Raw genomic sequence first — 18,141 nt, forward strand, 5'->3', positions numbered from 1 at the left:
AATACTGTATACATAATAAATAAATAATAGAAATTGAATTGGGGCTGGAGAGATGGCTCAGAGGTTAAGAGCACTGACTGCTCTTCCAGAGGTGTAGTAATAGGGGCGGCGGGGCTGCGTTCCCAGCACCCCAGCTGCCTGCATGGCTAGCTTATGCCCGAAATAACAACACACAGACTGTATTCATTTAAACACTGCTTGGCCCTTTAGCCCTAGCCCTTACTGGCTAATTCTCACATATTAATTCAGCCCATTTCTAATCATCTGTGTGTAGCACCCCAAGGTGCGCTTACCGGGAAGATTCTAGCCTATGTCCATCCTGGGTCGGAGCTTCATCCCGGGAGCAGGGCATGGCGTCTCTCTCAGGCGTCTGCTCCCGAGAGGAGAGCTGTGGAGTCTGACCTCACTTCCTCTTCCTTCCAGCATTTTGTTCTGTTTACTCCACCCACAGGGCCAAGCAGTTTCTTTATTGCTTAACCAATGAAATATACAGATTGATATATGACACTCCCACATCACAGAGGTACTGAGTTCAATTCTCAGCAACCACATGGTGGTGCATAGCCATCTGTAATGATATCTGGTGCCCTCTTCAGGCCTGCAGGCATACATGCAGACAATACTGAGAATACTGTATACATAATAAATAAATCTTAAAAAAAAAAGAAAGAAATTGAAGAGAATGGCACATAGGAGTATCCTTCAGGACAACCACCATCTTGTAGCATTAAACTGCTCACTTGGAAAAGATCAGCCCATCTCAGCATCCTCTCAAGGAGAGCTGGGAAGAGCCATTGGAGTTTCCAACAGCCCCCAACAACCTTTGCGACTGTGCCTTAACTACAGGTGGCCTTGGGGTGAGACTACTATAGATCTATGGCTCTATAGGAAAGTCATTTCTGCTGGGTATAGACTCCTGGTGTGGCCTCCAGTAAGTAACTTATCACCTATGCTCTGTAACCAAACCAAATAAACTCATTGGTCTCCAGAGTGAACTTTGATGAAATGGTATCACAGTTTGTGGTCTGGACCTTGATGCTTGCATCTCCCCTAGCGAAGGAATTGTAGCAACAGCTGGCTTTTCCCTCTCTCCTTATAAATCAATTTTCAACAATGTCCATAGGATAATGCTATCCACATTCATGATAGATCTTCCCTCCAAGTAACCTCAGGAAATTGTTTCATGGATAACATCCAGGTGTGACTAAGTCCTGTCAAGGTGACAATGTCTGTTCAGTTATTTTGCTGCCTCTGGTTCTATTAGTGATGTAGAAGAAAGAATGTGTGGACATGTTCACGTGGAGGTCAGGGGACAGCGTTCGGAAGTTCTACCTTGTTGAGGCAGGGTCTTTGTTTCTGTCAGTCTAGTACTGGCAAGCTTCCAGGAGGCCAACACCTGCAGTTACTGAAGCCTCTCCTAGAAGCGTGGAGAACAAACTGAGACAAATGCACTTGATTATCCTGATTCACCTATTGTGAGAGGCAAGGAATAAGGTGGCTGCATGCATAGCACATTTGACAATTTAGGAAAATAATGATGCTGACTTATTTCTTCTAGCATCTCCAGATAAAATGATTAAGGACAAGCATGAGCTCCATGTTAAAATCAACCAGCTTCTAGCATCTCAGGATAAGAAAGCACAACAATGAGCTCTGATAACATGGACCAGGCTCCAGATACACAGAGACAATCTAAAGGCTTCTAAGTGTGCCCTGAAAGAGAATCTCTACAGAAGCCACATAGCTTGTTTCAGAAAATCAAACCAAAACCCCCAGAAGGATTGGCGGAACTAAAACAAAATTTCAAGTGACAGCCTTGGAGGGTGTCGGTCGTTAAAGTGAGAGCACTGACTGGTGAGGAACGGGATGCTGTAATAAGATAGAGACCTGTGGAAGACCCTCCTGAGGCTGGGGACTGAATTCCCGGATTCTCAAGGCTTTAGCTCACCTGCGGAAGAAGTCACCACCCTCTGCAGAGGATACATACCCAACTTCTGAAGTATTGCCCCCCCAGCCTTTGCCTGAGGAAATTAATCCTTCATTGTCTGAGATATCAGACTAGACAATACTGATGTCCCTGAGGACCCACCAATAGTCCGCCTCTAGACCTATAACCAGACTCAAGGCTACGCAGGCTCCTAGAGGGGAGGTAGAAAGTGTAGTCCATGTAGGAATAGACTTTAAGGGTGTGGGATAATGGGAAAAGAACATAAAACTGGATCAGGCTGAGTTTATTGATATGGGCCCTCTAAATGGAGATTCTAGGTTTAATATGGAAGTTTGCATAGTTAAAAATGGTGTTAAAGGCTGGAGAGATGGCCTAGCAGTTAAGAACACTGGCTGATCTTCCAAAGGTTCTGACTTCAATTCCCAGCAACCACATGGTGACTCATAGCCGTCTGTAATGAGATCTGGTGCTCTCTTTTGGCCTGCAGGTATATATGCAGTCAGGACACTGTATGCATAATAAATAAATCTTCTTTAAAAAGTGATGTTAAGGGAGCTGGAGAGATGGCTCAGAGGTTAAGAGCATTGCCTGCTCTTCCAAAGGTCCTGAGTTCAATTCCCAGCAACCACATGGTGGCTCACAACCATCTGTAATGAGGTCTGGTGCCCTCTTCTGGCCTGCAGGCATATACACAGACAGAATATTGTATACATAATAAATAAATATTAAAAAAAAAAGTGATGTTAAAAGGTTTTGGCTGGTTGACTAAAGCCTTTGTCAAAAGATGGCCTACTGAAAAGCAACTGGAGATGCCTGGTATCCCAAGGTTTGGACTTGATGAAGGGATTTTTTTTTTTTTTTTTGATTTTTCGAGACAGGGTTTCTCTGTAGCTTTTGGTTCCTGTCCTGGAACTAGCTCTTGTAGACCAGGCTGGCCTCGAACTCACAGAGATCCGCCTGCCTCTGCCTCCCGAGTGCTGGGATTAAAGGCGTGCGCCACCACCGCCCGGCATGAAGGGATTTTTTTAAGACTTGGGGAAATTGCTGGAGTGAGTACGCTGTGTAAAACCTATTCCTCCACCGTGGGAAAGTCCAGAAGACACATCCTTCACTCATCCTATAAGATACAAAATGGAGACTGAATAAGCATGGGATAAAACCGGACTCTCTGAATATGGCGGACAATGAGGGCTGTTGAGAAGCCAAGGACAATGGCACTGAGTTCTGACTCTACCGCATGTCCTGGCTTTGTGGGAGCCTAGCCAGTTTGGATGCTCACCTTCCTAGACCTGGATGGAGGGGGAAGGACCTTGGGCTACCCACAGGGCAGGGAACTCTGACTGCTCTTTGGACTGGAGGGGGAGGGGGAGGGGAGTGGGGGGAGGGAAGGGGGAGGCGGAAATTTTTAATAAAAAAAATTTTAATAAAAAAATGAAAAAAAGCCGGGCGATGGTGGCGCACGCCTTTAATCCCAGCACTCGGGAGGCAGAGGCAGGCGGATCTCTGTGAGTTCGAGACCAGCCTGGTCTACAGAGCTAGTTCCAGGACAGGCTCCAAAGCCACAGAGAAACCCTGTCTCAAAAAACAAAAAACAAAAAAAAAAAAGAAAGAAAGAAAGAAAAGAAAAAAGAAAAAAATGAAAAAAAAAGATACAAAATGGAGCTGGAGTGATGGATGGCTCAGAGGTTAAGAACACTGACTGCTTTTCCAGAGGTCCTGAGTTCAATTCCTAGCAACCATATAATGAGATCTGGTGCCCCCTGCCGGCCTGCAGGCATACATGCAGGCAGAACACTATACATCATAAATAAATGTTAGATAAAAGATGGCTAGCCGGGCGGTGGTGGCGCACACCTTTAATCCCAGCACTCGGGAGGCAGAGGCAGGCGGATCTCTGTGAGTTCGAGGCCAGCCTGGTCTACAAGAGCTAGTTCCAGGACAGGAACCAAAAGCTACGGAGAAACCCTGTCTCGAAAAATAAAAAAAAAAAAAAAAAAAAAAAAAGATAAAAGATGGCTAGAGAGGCACCAGCATACTTGAAGAGCCCTTTCCCTTGTGCCAGACCTTAGGGTTGGAGATGCTGCTGCTCATTAGGATGAATTAAATGTAATGGGATTTAATTGGGCCCAAGGTAGTAGGAGCCAGGTGGCAGCTCTGAATTGCCAAAGGCCAGACGGTTATAGTTTTCATACAGGCAGCATAGGCTTATAGTGGCCAGCACAAGAAAAGCAATTTTTTTTTATAGTGGCATGATTCCTATGACCTTTTTTTTTTTTTTCTATTTGAAGCAGGGTAGGCCCTGGCTGTCCTGGAACTCACTCTGTAGACCAAGCTGGCCTCAAACTCACAGAGATCCGCCTGCCTCTGCCTCCCGAGTGCTGGGATTAAAGGCGTGCAAGAACACAGCCCGCCCTCCTAAGGACATTTGGTACTGGCTGACTGGTCATGGTGCTTCTAAGTGTGAAATAGGTAAGAAGTCTACTGCATTTTTTGTTTTGAAGAGTCCAAGAATAAGAATACAAAAATGTAGATTCCAAAAATAAATAGAAATAAATAAATATAAAGTTGTAAGCCTAGGAGAATAAGAGCAGGCTGTCCTCAGCTTTCTCCGAGCTTAAGGATTAACTATTAACAGCGGGTTACTCCGCTTTACAACCCAGAGCTCTATTTGTGAGGCTGAAGCAGTTCTCTGCAAACTTAGGGTCGTTCTGCAAACTGAGGATCAGCTTTTAGATACCCGCCCCCCCCCCCCCCCGACCGGCCACTCATGACCAGCAATTGATGTGAGCTAAGTTACTTTTTGGTTGTGCCTTTTCCCATACCCTTCCCTGCCCTGTGAAACTGGCAGTGTCAGGAGAGGCGCAGAGCCTTGGTAAACACTGTCAGGGGACACTAGAGAAAGCAATGGACTGAATACAAACACTAGTTTAACTGAAAGACTCACTTAGTGGAAATTGCAAAGAGGGGCAATTTGTGTCTAAGTTTCACCTCAAGATTGTAAAAATTCCTTTGTTATTGCCTAATGCTTGTTGCTTCTTAATATAAAAACGGGGGGGGGGGGGCTTCAAAAACTGTCCATTGCCACAGCCTGACAAGCCCAAACTCTGGCTGTGGTCTCAGCTAGCTGATAAGCTTTTTGTGCCCCATGGAGATTTATTTTTCTTCCTGGAATAAAGTTTGCTTCTGGTTTGTTAGTCTGTCCCCATCTTTGCACAACCCCGTGGACCCAACAATTTGATCTGTATAAGCAAATAAATTCTCAAACAAATGGAAGAAAAAGCTACATCGAATCGTGAGGAGAGGGAATCTCAGCCTATGAACCACTTCCGGACAAGCCAGTTTGCAAATCTAGAGCTCCTTGAATGAAAAGATGGCCAGGTCTCCCAAGGGAAGGGAAAACAAAACAAAACCTAAGCAGTGGTTTTCAATCTGTGGGTTGAGACCCCTTTGGGGGGGGAGGTCGTATATTGGATATCCTGCATATCAGATCTTTACATTATGATTCATAGCAGCACAAAATTAAAGTTATGAAGCAGCAACGAAAGGAACTATATTAAAGGGTCAGAACCCCTCAACAATTAAAAGCACTGGTTACTCTTCCAGAGGACCCAGGTTTGATTCCCACCACTCACAAGGAATCTAAAGACCTCTTCTGACCCTCAAGAGGAATGGGACCCACACATAGTGCACACATAGGAACCTGCAGGCAAAACGCTAACACAAAAACACAAGTAAGCAAATCTAAAAAGCTTGATTTTTTTGCCTTGAAGACATTTTCCATGAGGAATTATAAAGTCTGCTAGGATTTTTAACCTTTCTGGAGTCCTGTTAGTAGAATTGTACTGTCTGGACTCTGTTAATGTACTCCTCAACACTGTCTCTCTGGTGATTTCATCTGCTCTGGGTGAGAGTTTTTCAACTTGGTTTTCTAACTCCCTCTTGAAAGTTTTGCTACTATAATTTTAAATTTCAAGAACTACTTTCTCTCTGACTGTTGCTTTTCACACCCTTGTATTCTTGTATCATGGATGGGATCTTTTTTTATCTCTCAATAGTAATATACTTTTGAGACTTTCTCCTGTTTTTGCTTCTTGCTTTCCCCGAGTTTGTTCATTTTTCCTTTTCCAAAGATGTGAACCTTTTCCCCAAGTATGTGGGGTTTGGTATCTGTCTATTTTTTAAAGAGAGAGCATGTGTAATATGCATTTGTTTATCTGAGAACCCCCTCAGGGGAGTAATTGGCAGAGCCCTGACACTCTACTGGGCACCAGTAGCTGCAAGTCTTACTCCTAAACATATCTGTCTCGCTAGTTTCTTGTTTTTTAATCTAGAGCAGCGATTCTCAACCTGTGGGTCGCAACCCATTGGGGTCAAACAACCCTTTCACAGGAAAGCACAGATATTTACGTTACAATTCATAAGAGTAGTACAATTGCAGTTATGAAGTAACAAATACAAATAATTTTATGGTATGGGGGTCACCACATGAGGAACTGTGTTAAAGGGTCGCACACAGCATTAGGAAGATTGAGAAACACCATTCTAGGTAATTGTAAATTCAATTATTGGTGATCTAAGCCCAAGGGAGCGAGCCTGCAGCCTAGCCATATACTCATGGCTTTGAATAGGGCTTTTTGTGCCCACTCCCAGAACCTCCAGTTTCCAGCTGCCCTTGGTGAGTCTCTTGTCATCTGTAGGCAGGAATGGGAAAGGTGTCTACAGATCTTAAGGTTCCTGTTTGTTTAAACAAGGTCTCACTCTGTAGTCCAGGATGGCCTCAAACTTGTGGTAATCCTCCAACTTTGGACTCCTGAGTGCTGCTGGGATTCCCCATTCCAAGGGCAAAGACTTTTCATCCCTCGCAGACCCAGGATGTAGATTCGTCCTGCAAACCTCCTTGTGGCTTCTGGTCTTCCTCAGCTAAGGAATCAGTTCCCCTCTGCCTCACTCAACAGTAAAGAGAGTTTCTACCACTGAAACGAAGCTGAGCTATCTGCTGCCCTAGGGGAAGGTGGTGTATGCCTATTTGAATTCCTACATCAAAGCAAATCTCCCATAAATTAAAGATTCAAAGTTGATGGGCTGGAGAGATGGCTCAGAGGTTAAGAGCATTGACTGCTCTTCCAAAGGTCCTGAGTTCAATTCCCAGCAACCACATGGTGGCTAACAACCATCTATAATGAGATCTGGTGCCCTCTTTTGGTATGCAGACAGGCATGGAAGGAATGTTGTATACATAATAAATAAATATTTTTAAAAAAAAAGATTCAAAGTTGAAAAATAAAACCATAGTGGCTGTGTGTGTCGAGGAGGGTGGGGGTGAGGGGGAAATGAGGGTTGGGTGTGGGGGTGGTGCATGTGTGTGATGGGTAGGGGCTATGGGGGTGGATGAGTGAGGGGGTTGGGTGTGTGGGTGGGGTGTGTTTGTGGGTGTGAGTGCGTGTTTGTGGGGTGAGGATGGGGTGTGTGGGCTGAGTGGTAAGGATGGGGGCGACATGGTGTGTGTGTGTGTGTGTGTGTGTGTGTGTGTGTGTGTGTGTTTGAAAGAGAGAGAGGGGGTGGGGTGGGGTAGAGGTATGCTCAGTTAGGAAAGCGCTTGTCTTGCAAGTAAAGACTAAATCATGAATACTTTCTGTCTATAAACCCCCAGAGTCTCTTAAAATATTTGACTTCCCTCCCTTTTTAAAAAATGTATGTGTTTTAATTACGATTCTGTTGCTGTGATAAAATACTGCGACCAAGGGCTGGAGAGATGACTCAGCCCTTAAGAATACTGGCTGTTCTTCCAAAGGACCCAGATTCAATTCCCAGCACCCACATGGCAGCACAAAACTCCAGTTCCAGGGGATCCGACACCTTTGCACAGACAACCATGCAGGTGAAACACCAGCGTATGTAAAATAAAAAAAATATTAAAAATGCAATATCCAGGCTGGAGAGATGGCTCAGAGGTTAAGAGCACTGACTGCTCTTCCAGAGATCCTGAGTTCAATTCCCAGCAACCACATGGTGGCTCACAGCCATCTATAATGAGATCTGATGCCCTCTTCTGGCCTACAAGCATACATGGACGGAATGTTGTATATATAATAAATACATAAATCTAAAAAAAAATGCAATAACCAAGGCAGCTGACAGAAAGAGAGTTTATTTGGGCTTTTAGTTTCAGGGGATAAGTCTATTACTCAGGCTTTTCTAGAGAAAAAGAACTTACAGATGATGAAGGAAGGCTCCCTTTTCCAGACTGGACCTCCTCAAAAGACCTCTGTGGTCGAGGCTGCTCCTGGAGACCATGTTGGCCTCTGTGGTCCATTGCCCCAGTCTGTGCTGAAGCCTGAGGTTCATGTGGATGTCTGTGGTCCCACAGCAGCCAGGGACCGTGTCGATGTGAGTGGCCAGAGCCGCCACCCGAGGGCCGTGTTGATGTCTGTGTTGATGCTGTGGCCTTTGGCCATGTCTGGGTCAGTGGTCCAGCTTCAGCCATGTTGATGTCTGAGGCCAGAGTCCACCACTAAGGGCCATGTTGATGTCTGTGGGCTGTGCTGCCACCAGAGACCATGCTGTGGTCCATGGCACATGCTGATGTTGGAGAGCATGTAGAAGCCCGTGTCTCATGCTCTGGCTGACTGGAAAGGACAAGGAAGCTGCTTTTGCAGTGGTATTGATGACTTGGGGAAGGACTCAAGGGGCCAGCCATGGTGAGTTTGACCATGCTCCAGTGAGTATATGGGCAACACAAATTGGACTTTTTTTTTTGGAGGGGGGGAGGAGGTCACAAGGTGAGGGGATGGCTTGGGAGGACCTGGAAGTGAGTGTGATCAGGGTTCATCATGTGAAATTCTCAAATAATAAAAATATTTTTAAAAAGCGTTTTGGGTCTGGAGAGATGGCTCAGTGGTTAAGTGCACTTGTTGCTCTTGCAGAGGACCTGGGCTTGATTCCCAGCACCTACATGGTGGCTCACAACCATCCATAACTTCAATTCCAGGGGACCAAACGCCCTCTTCTGATCTTCCTAGGCAGCCAGACACATATGTGGCACACAGATACGTGAAGGCAAAGCACTCAGTTTACCACTGTATTTGTGGTAGCGTGAACCTGGGAGAAGGGGGCCTAAAAGTGAGGCAGACCAAAGTCTCATGCAATCAGAGTCAGCTTTAGTCAGAGCATCAGGCAGTGAATACTCTGAGGGCAGGAAGAACCCCCGGACTGAGGTGTGCAATCACAAGGTCAAGCCACAAGTGGAAAAACATGTTTTTCCATAGAGACACATGACTAACAACCTGACATAGACTCACCCCTTTCTGCTACACCTGGGAGGAACACGAAAAAACATTCCAAGACCAATTCTGTGTTCTGAAGACACCAAGGTCACAAGACCTGATGATCCCTTAGAGTTTCCTCACAAGTGCTCAGAATTCTCACAGGAGTCCATTCCTGGACTGTGTTCTGACAACTTATTAACGTAAAATAAAATAAACCTTTAAAAATTCTAAAAGAATATTTCTTGTTTTAAGCCCAGATTCAGTTTGTCCTTTTAGGGTGCCTTTATGGGGCAGGGTTGGGGGTGTCCCTCAGTTGGCAGAGTGCTCACCTGACGTGTATAAAGTCCTGGGACCCAGCCCCAGTGATTCATAGACTGCGTGTGAGGGCACACCCAGCGCTCAGGAGTTGGAGGCCAGAGGTTCGGAAGTTCAAGGTCATCCTCCGTCACCTAGAGTTTAGCTGGCCTCGAAAAGACAACCTGAAAGGAGAGCCAAACCTGGCTCAGTGCAGCCTCTGAGGTGCCTCATGATTGTTGCTTCCTCCTGACCACAAGTGCGTTAGTCGGAGTTCTCTAGAGTCACAGAATTTAGGGGGTGAATCTCTCCATGTATATTTTAAAAGGGGATTCGTTGGAATGCTGTATGGGCTACAACCCAGCTAATCCAACAGTGGCTAGTTGTGAACAGAAAGTCCAGGAATCTAGTAGCTGCTCAGTCCCACGAGACTGGATGTCTCAGATGGTCTTCTGTATATGACGGAACCCTGAAGACGTAGCTCCAGTGCCAGGGAAGGAATGGATGTGCCGGCAAGGGCGAGCAGGCAAAGGGCGAAGGTTCCCTCCTTCTGTGTCCTTAAATAGACTTCCAACAGAAGGCGTGGCCCGTATCGTATTCAAGCTGTGTCTTCCTGCCTCAAGATCCAGATCAAAGTGTGTGTCTGTCTCTTTCTACCTCTAAGGTCCAGACTAGAAGTAGATTCACTCACTTCAAACCAAACAGAAAATCTCTCTCACGTGTCCCTGAGATTTCTGGGTTGTAGATCATTCCAGATGTAGTCAAGTTGAAAACCAAGAACAGCCACTACGACAAGCATAGGGGATATCTTTGCAAACTCCTTCAAGGGCCATTTTGGCAAAACGAAGTGTGCCTTCTCATGGTAGACCTGGCTACTGCAGAGAATACAGTAGCCTGAACAGACAGAAGCTGGCTAAAACAGTGACTACCATTCCATCCCTGGGTTCCACCTGGAGGCCACTGAGCACAAGAATGTCGTCATCTTCACTGTGTGGGATGTAGGTGACCGCAGGACACGGGCCAGCCAATGTGGCACCACTACTTCCAGAACACTCCAGGCTGACAGTAATGGCAGAGGCTGTGTGAAAGAGACCCATGAGAAACTCATGAGAATGCTGGTCAAGGGGGCTGGAGAGATGGCTCAGAGGTTACGAGCACTGGCTGCTCCCGGCTTCAATTCCCAGCAACACTATGGTGGCTCACAGCCATCTAGGATGAGATCTGGTGCCCTCTGCTGGTGTGCGGGCATACATGCAGACATAACACTGTATACATAGTAAATCTTTAAAAACAAAAAACAAAACAAAAAGAAAAGAGAATGCTGGGAAGGACGGGCTCTACGATGCTGTTCTCCTGGTGTTCGCCAACACGCAGGACCACAATGCCAAGAATGTAGCCAAAATCACAAGCTGGGGTTGCACTCTCTACACCACAGGGACAGGTACATTCAGGCCACCTGTGCCACCAGTATGACTGGGCTTTATAAAGGACTAGACCAGGTGTCCAATCCGCTCAAGGTTGATCCAGTCCGCCACTCCCTCCTCACGCCCTCCTCTGTCTTCCACGTTCCTCTCAATACTCTGTAGTCCATTAAGGCAGTTTCTGGTACTCAGTGCAATATTACTCAGCTTTTTTTTTTTAATCCTAAAAAGAAAAGTCATCTCACTCTTAGTCCAAGAAGGGATTTTGATGTCCGAGTGCCTGGATTCTGGGAGCTAATGGATTGAAGATTGGTATAAGAATCTGCTTGCTGGTTGTTTGTTGAACCAAACTCTGTGCATTTTAAAACATAATTAAAAATATAAGACAACCAGGGGCTGGAGAGATGGCTCAATGGTCAAGAGTGCTCGTTGCTCCCAGCAGCCACGTCAAGCAGCTCACAACTGCCTGTTAACTCCAGCTGCGAAGGGGGGCCCAATTCTTTTTCTTCTTCTCCTTTTCCTTCTTCTTCTTCTTCTTCTTCTTCTTCTTCTTCTTCTTCTTCTTCTTCTTCTTCTCCTCCTCCTTATGCTTCTCCTCCTCCTCCTTCAACTTCTCCTCCTCCTCCTTCAACTTCTCCTCCTCCTCCTGTTTTTAAGACAGGGTTTCTCTGTGTAACAGCCCTAGCTGTCCTGGAGCTAGCTCTGTAGACCAGGCTGGCCTCGAACTCACAGAGATCCTCCTGCCTCTGCTTCCCAAGTGCTGGGATTAAGGCATGTGCCACCACCACCTGGCAAGAGTGCCCATTTCTGAACTCTGTAGGCAAATACATACACACACACACAAATGAGTGAAACAAACAAATCTGTAAAACGATGCTAAAAAAGCTCAGTGTGGTGCGACATGTTTTTAATTCAACGCTTGGGGGCAGAGGCAGGAAGGTCTCTGTGAGTTCATGGCCAGCCTGGTCTACACACTGAGTTCCAGAACAGCCAGGACTACAGAGAGAGATCCTGTCTCAAACAAATAGATGAGAATAAATAAATAAATAAATAAATAAATAAATAAATAAATAAAGCGATGCTAGATGTTGTGGGGTGTTCACCAGAGCAGACTGCTCCAGCACGGCCTTAAGGCAGTACAGTCTTACTAGCCGGCCAGAGACTACAGTGGGCATTCCGGATCCCAGTGCAGCACTGAGCCTTTCTCAGGGTGAGCTTTTAAAACATGAGCACAAAAGGCATGTTCTGGGTTGACGTACTCCAGTTAACAAGAGCAGTTGGCCAGAAGCAGAACTGCGGGAGCTGAACAGCAAGGGTAGTACTTTTGAGACTTTCCCAGAACCACGTGCTTTGATGAATTAGGCCTTTGTTTTAGCTTTGGCAGGAGGTGCTGTCTCCATGCTGAGTGTTACAGTCAGAATGTTACCCCCATCATGGAGTCAGTTGTGCTAAGTCGGGGGGACCTATTACACCATAGCCTGAAGCTAGTCCCTGGGACTGGCTGTCTCCCTGTGGGAATGGACACCATCCACAGCATGGTCACAATGGAGCCCTCATGACTTGTCTACCTTTGGGTCACCAGCACACTCTCTAGCATTGTGCTTCTAGTCATGCTCACCTAGCCAGCTAGGGGTGACCTGGAGAACTCTGTGGGGTGCAGGGCCCAGCCTTGTATTTGATTAAGAATGATTGGGCAGAATTCCCAGCTACTCTTGGACCCACTTGGACATGCTGCCAGGAGGCATGAGTCTCACCAGCAAGGACACATGCAAGCTGGGAGGGTTGGTCCGCTTAGGATCAAATCTCTTAGTGTGCTACCTCTACCTGTGAAGTAGAGTCTTCCCTCAACCTGAAAGAGTCCAATTTACTGGTTGTCTTAGGGTTCCTATTGCTGTGTAGAGACCATGACCTGGGCAACTCTTACAAAGGAAAACATTTCTTTGGAGTGACTCGCTTACAATTTCAGAGGTTTAGTCCTTTACCATCATGGTGGGACAAGGCTGTGTGGAGGTCAATCTGGTGCTGGAAAAGAACCTGAGAGTTCTACATCTTGGTCCTCAGACAGCAGAAGGGAACTCTATTACTGGAAGTGGCTTGAGCATATATGAGACCTCAAAGCCCATCCCCACAGTGACACACTTCTTCCAACAAGGCCATACCTCCTCCAACAAAGCCACATGTCCTAATAGTGCCACTCCCTGTGGGGGTCATTTTCTTCCAAAGCACCACACAAACCAAAGATGACCTCTACTTTCTTTGTTTGTGACTGCTAAGCACTGAAGAAGCTGGAGCTGTAACATTTATCATCCGGGAAACTGTGGGCAGGGTTTTCTGTTACACAAGCCTATTCCCAAATAACCACACAGAGACTTATTGTTAATTATAAATGCATGGCCGATAGCTTAGGCTTATTACTAACTAGCTCTTACAACTTGACCCATATTTCTTATCTATGCTCTACCACATGGTGATAACTTTTGTCAGCACAGCATGTCCACCTCCGGCTTCCTCTGCATCTCCTGGCAACTCCATTGTTGCCAAGAGTCTTTCTGCCTTCTTTTTATACCAGAAGACCTGCTTAACCTCTACCTGCCTAGCTATTGGCCATTTAGCCCTTTATTAAACCAATCTGAGTGACAAATCTTCACTGATTATGAAGTGATTATTTCACAGCAGGAAACCTCGGGTCTGCTTTACTTGGGCATCCTGGACCCTCCCACTTTTTTGAATAAACAGTGATCAACCAGTAAGCAGACAAAACACAGGACACCTTTGTAATCTCCTCACCGTTCAGTAACCTAGAGGTGCCTCTGGGAACCTGTATTCATCTGTTTACCTTGCAGACAGCCGTCTAAACCTGAGCATCTGTCCTGACTGCCCCAGCTAGCGTTCCTCTTGATCTTCTTACCATCCAATCTCTTGAAGCCAACGATACTAAGTCATCTTAGATGGCTAAAGTGACATTTCCAGGAACTGGCTGTCTTGCTAGGGACATACCTCATAGGTCAGCACCCTCACTTTTGCTGTTCACTGCCCTGATTTCTGACGCATTGATCTTGTCTTCTGGAAGCACGATTTCCTAGAATGGTAACTCGCAAACTTGAGTTGGCTTCTGTTTTCACACTGATGACCCCTGGGTACCTAACTTCCCACTGTGTTGCTGTGATGAATCAATCCCCGTAGGTCTTACCCTGCTGTGATTTACCAGACACATAGGGATTACCAGGGAGCAGTCATAAAGTCGTTAAGTAAGAGGGGGGAGTGATGAAATCGAGGTTTTAGGAAGATTAACTGGCAGTTAACGAGGAGGCTCAGAGTCTGAAGTCAGCAAGGTCATCTAGAGGACACTTGCGGTGGTAATGACACAGTTCAGGGTTGTAGATGTCTCCGTATTATCTCTTGTAATCCTGAAATCCCTCTGAGAGAGGCTCTGAGAAGCACTGCGAAAGCAAGCGTCTTCTCCACATCACGTCTGGCATGTCAAAGGTGTGCAGCTACCACTTGAATGAAAACTGCCCGGGAGAAAGCCAGGGCTTGGGACCCAGGTTCTCTCTAGGTGTCCCGAAACGCCTGATGTGGAGTAAGGCTGGAAGCCTGAGGAACTGAGGCACTGCTATGGTGCTGAAGGAAGAAATGGCTAAAAGAAGCTGCTGAGAACGAGAGTCTGAACCAGGCGGTGGTGCCGCGCGCCTTTGATCCCAGCACTGGGGATGCGGAGGCAGGCGGATGTCTGTGAGCTGGAAGCCAGTCTGGACTACAGAGTGTAACTGTGTCTCACAAACACACAGACAGAAACGAAGTCTGTTTTCTGGGTCAGTGAGAGAGCCTGGGGTGGGGTGGAACGCTGGACTTGTATTCGGGATGTTGCCGACACCTCAGATCCACATGACCAGCTAGAAATGCTTGGCAGTCAGCTGAACATTGGTACCAGGTGGGAGCCAAGGATGCCTGGAAAGCTACATGTGTGAGCCCAATTACCTCAGATGTAGCAGGGTGGCGGGGTGGAAACGAGAAGAAACACGGCAAAGGACTGTGTAGTTTTTAATCGAGGAAAGCTGAGCAAAGAGGGGAGATGCAGAAGGGCACCCAGTGAAAATCCCTCACCACTGCCACGCAGAGCCTGACTTTCCAGAAGTATTTTTGTTGTCTATTTCGTTTTTGATCGTGTAGTTTGGTTTGAAATAGTGTTTCATGTAGTACAGGTTGACCTCAGACTCTCTGTGTAGCAGAGGATGACCTTAAATTTATCCTCCTGCCTCTACCTCCCAAGTGCTAGGATTACAGCCAGGACTCACCACACCGCGGGGGGCTATGTGGGGAGCAAGCAACTAAAGCTACATCCCCAACCTCTTGATCACGACAATGCCTGACACTGCTGGACCACAACAGGACAGTTGGTGCAGCCCCATCCTAACTCTAGATGTCCACCAGGGGGCGTCGGAACCCAGGACGCCATGCTATTTCCTTTAGGAATATAGCCCATGTTGACCTCAGGGTTTAAGATCTTTTGACTTTTCAACCCCAGCTGGGCAGAGGAGGCAGGCCTGTGGGAGAAGCTGGTGGCAAACCACTCCTCCCTATGCCCTAGTAAGGTTTTGAAAACTGAATTCCCCGGGGGCGTGTGAACAGAGCCTGTTGAACAGCTCCCAGGAGCTCTGACCTACTGATAGGTGAGGGCACGGTCTGTTCTTGGTTCTCGGAGGATACTGCCTGGGTTCGCAGATACTCCCGCGCCCATGGAATCGTCAGAATTCCTCCCTTCGCCTTCTTCTTATGGCCCCTTCCTGACTTCAACCCCCCCCCCCTTTTTTTTTTGTGGAATCCAATCATTGACTCGGATACCAGCATCTCACAGCCCAGGGACCTCCGTTCAGACTTGTTTCAGGCACAGGGTACAAAGGCCAGAATATCTGGTCTCTCTACCTCCTTACCCAGTTTCAGCAAGCACTGTCCCTTTCTGATCACATTCTGGAATCACCAGGGGAGCTCTAAAAAGCAATAGAGACGGGTAGTGAGATGGCTCTGGGAATAGAGGCATAGGTTATAAAGTTTGAGGAACCCATACACCCCTGGATCCACATGGGAAAGGGAGAGAACCAACTCCACATATTGTCTTTTGACCCCCACGTATGTAAATTTGTGTATGCGCACACACATATGTGTAAAAAAAAAAAGGAGCCAGAGACGCTGAATTCTATGCCAGAGATCACATAATTATGCCAGGGTATACAATATTGTTTACATGTTTTCGTGGGCTGCAGAGAAGGCTCAGCAGTTAGGGGTATTTGTTGTTCCCAGCACCAAAATGGCAGTCACAAACATCTGTAACTTCAGTTTCAGGGGATCCAATGCCCATTTTTGATCTCCTCAGACATCAGGCACACAGGTGGTGCATATTTATACACAGAGACAAAACACTGCTGTCCCTAAAATAAATAAATCTAAAACAATTAAAAATGAAAACACATTTTGCCTCATGAACCAGTACCCGAAATTTGATGGTAGAAATGTCAGGCCTCGGATTCTCTTTCCAACCTGCTGAATTCAAATCTGCATCTCTCGACAAGACGCCTAGGTGACTGAGAATCGCTGTTCTAGTTCATATACCACGTCCTTCATTCATGGCTACCAGACTATTCATGCCGCAGCAGCAGCCGTCCAAAGTTCTTCACTGTGACCTACAGAAAGACACAGATTTTTTACATCAAGATGCAGAACACACACACGTATGTATAATGAATCAAAAATGTCGTAAAAACAACATGCCCACTGCCTGTGATATATGCTCATCCATTCCACAAACATTCTTGGCATCCGTGTTGTGTTAGGCCTTATTCCAACAGTGTGTACACAGAACAAAAATTCATGTTGTGGTAGGGTTTATAGTCTGCTCGGGCGGGAAAGAGAGACCATCAGGAAGTCACAAATAACCCACGAGTATGAAAGGCACGCTGAGAGCGTAGTAAATCTCTTTATTAAGAAACATCTTGAGTAAGGCTGCCCTCGGGAGCTGGCTACGTTCCAGGACCCTGATGTGAATGCCCTTTATAAAGACACGAGCTTTTGGATTTCTCTGGATTCATTTTTGTACACTTTATATTTAAAATAAAAAGTCAAAACAGCTCTGCTTTGGTATTTTCTATTTTTAAAAATGATTTTTGTGTGTGCATTGATGTTTGTTACAGACAGTTGTGAGTCACCATGTGCATGCTGGGAATCAAACCCTGGTCCCCTGGAAGAGCAGTCAGCACTCTTGCCCACTGAGCCTCTCTTCAACCCTGGTATCTTCTATCTTATTGTCCTTTGATTAGAAAAGAAAAGCCAAGCCAATATTCACTGGATTTAATTCACCTCCTGCTGGTAGTTTTACAACCTTGCTTTAGTCAGAAAAGTAGGGGGGTGGGGTGGGGTGGCAAAAAACAAAGTCTTGGTGCAATGATTCTGCAGCATCTTCCAAGTCTTGGCTGAGTGTCTGCAGGTGTGAGCCAGGGTGCCTGCCACCCCTGCTTTGCCTTCTTGTTCACCCCGCAGGGCAACTGTCTCCCAGTGGAGATTCTTCAGGGAACCACCAGCACGGCCCTGGAGCAGGCTGGCACACTGTGTTCGGAACTAGACCCGACAAGTCCTCCTCCCCTCAGAGTCACTATGCTGTTGGCAGCTCTCTCAAAGTTCCAGGTCTGGGAAGAGTCTGGGTCAGGCACCTCCCAGGTCTCCTGAGCCTTTGGCTTCTAATCTGAAGCTCATTCCTCCATTAAGCCATCAGCTACCCTGATGTCACAGCAGTCTCCAGTCACTTGTACTGCCAGGCTAGGGTGATAGGGAGGCAACCAGGGCCTCAGAGCAACCTCCCAGTGCAGCTCAGAGCAGAGCGGGATGGAGGAAGCAGGAGACGGCAGCCAGGGCCTCAGAGCAACCTCCCAGTGCAGCTCAGAGCAGAGCGGGATGGAGGAAGCAGGAGACTTCCGGTATTCTCAGATCTGAAGCGTCAGGTAGCCATGCGCTAGGGATTTGTGAGGGGCACAGATCTTGCGGGTGATTGGAGGAGAGACCGGAGAAGGGAACCTGAGCAGCCTTAAGAGAGTTACCTGTCAGGACCTTCTGATGGCACTGCATTGACCCCTTGCTCTGTTTGATTTGGAGCTGGAGCATTTTGGCCAAATCAGTTGCTTGCATCTATTGACCACGAAAATCTAGTTATAGCCTGGATGTTTTT

Source organism: Microtus oregoni, unplaced genomic scaffold (assembly GCF_018167655.1).
Source record: "Microtus oregoni isolate MIOR12 unplaced genomic scaffold, Mior012 000023F_ref0000262, whole genome shotgun sequence".
Classification (NCBI taxonomy): domain Eukaryota; kingdom Metazoa; phylum Chordata; class Mammalia; order Rodentia; family Cricetidae; genus Microtus; species Microtus oregoni.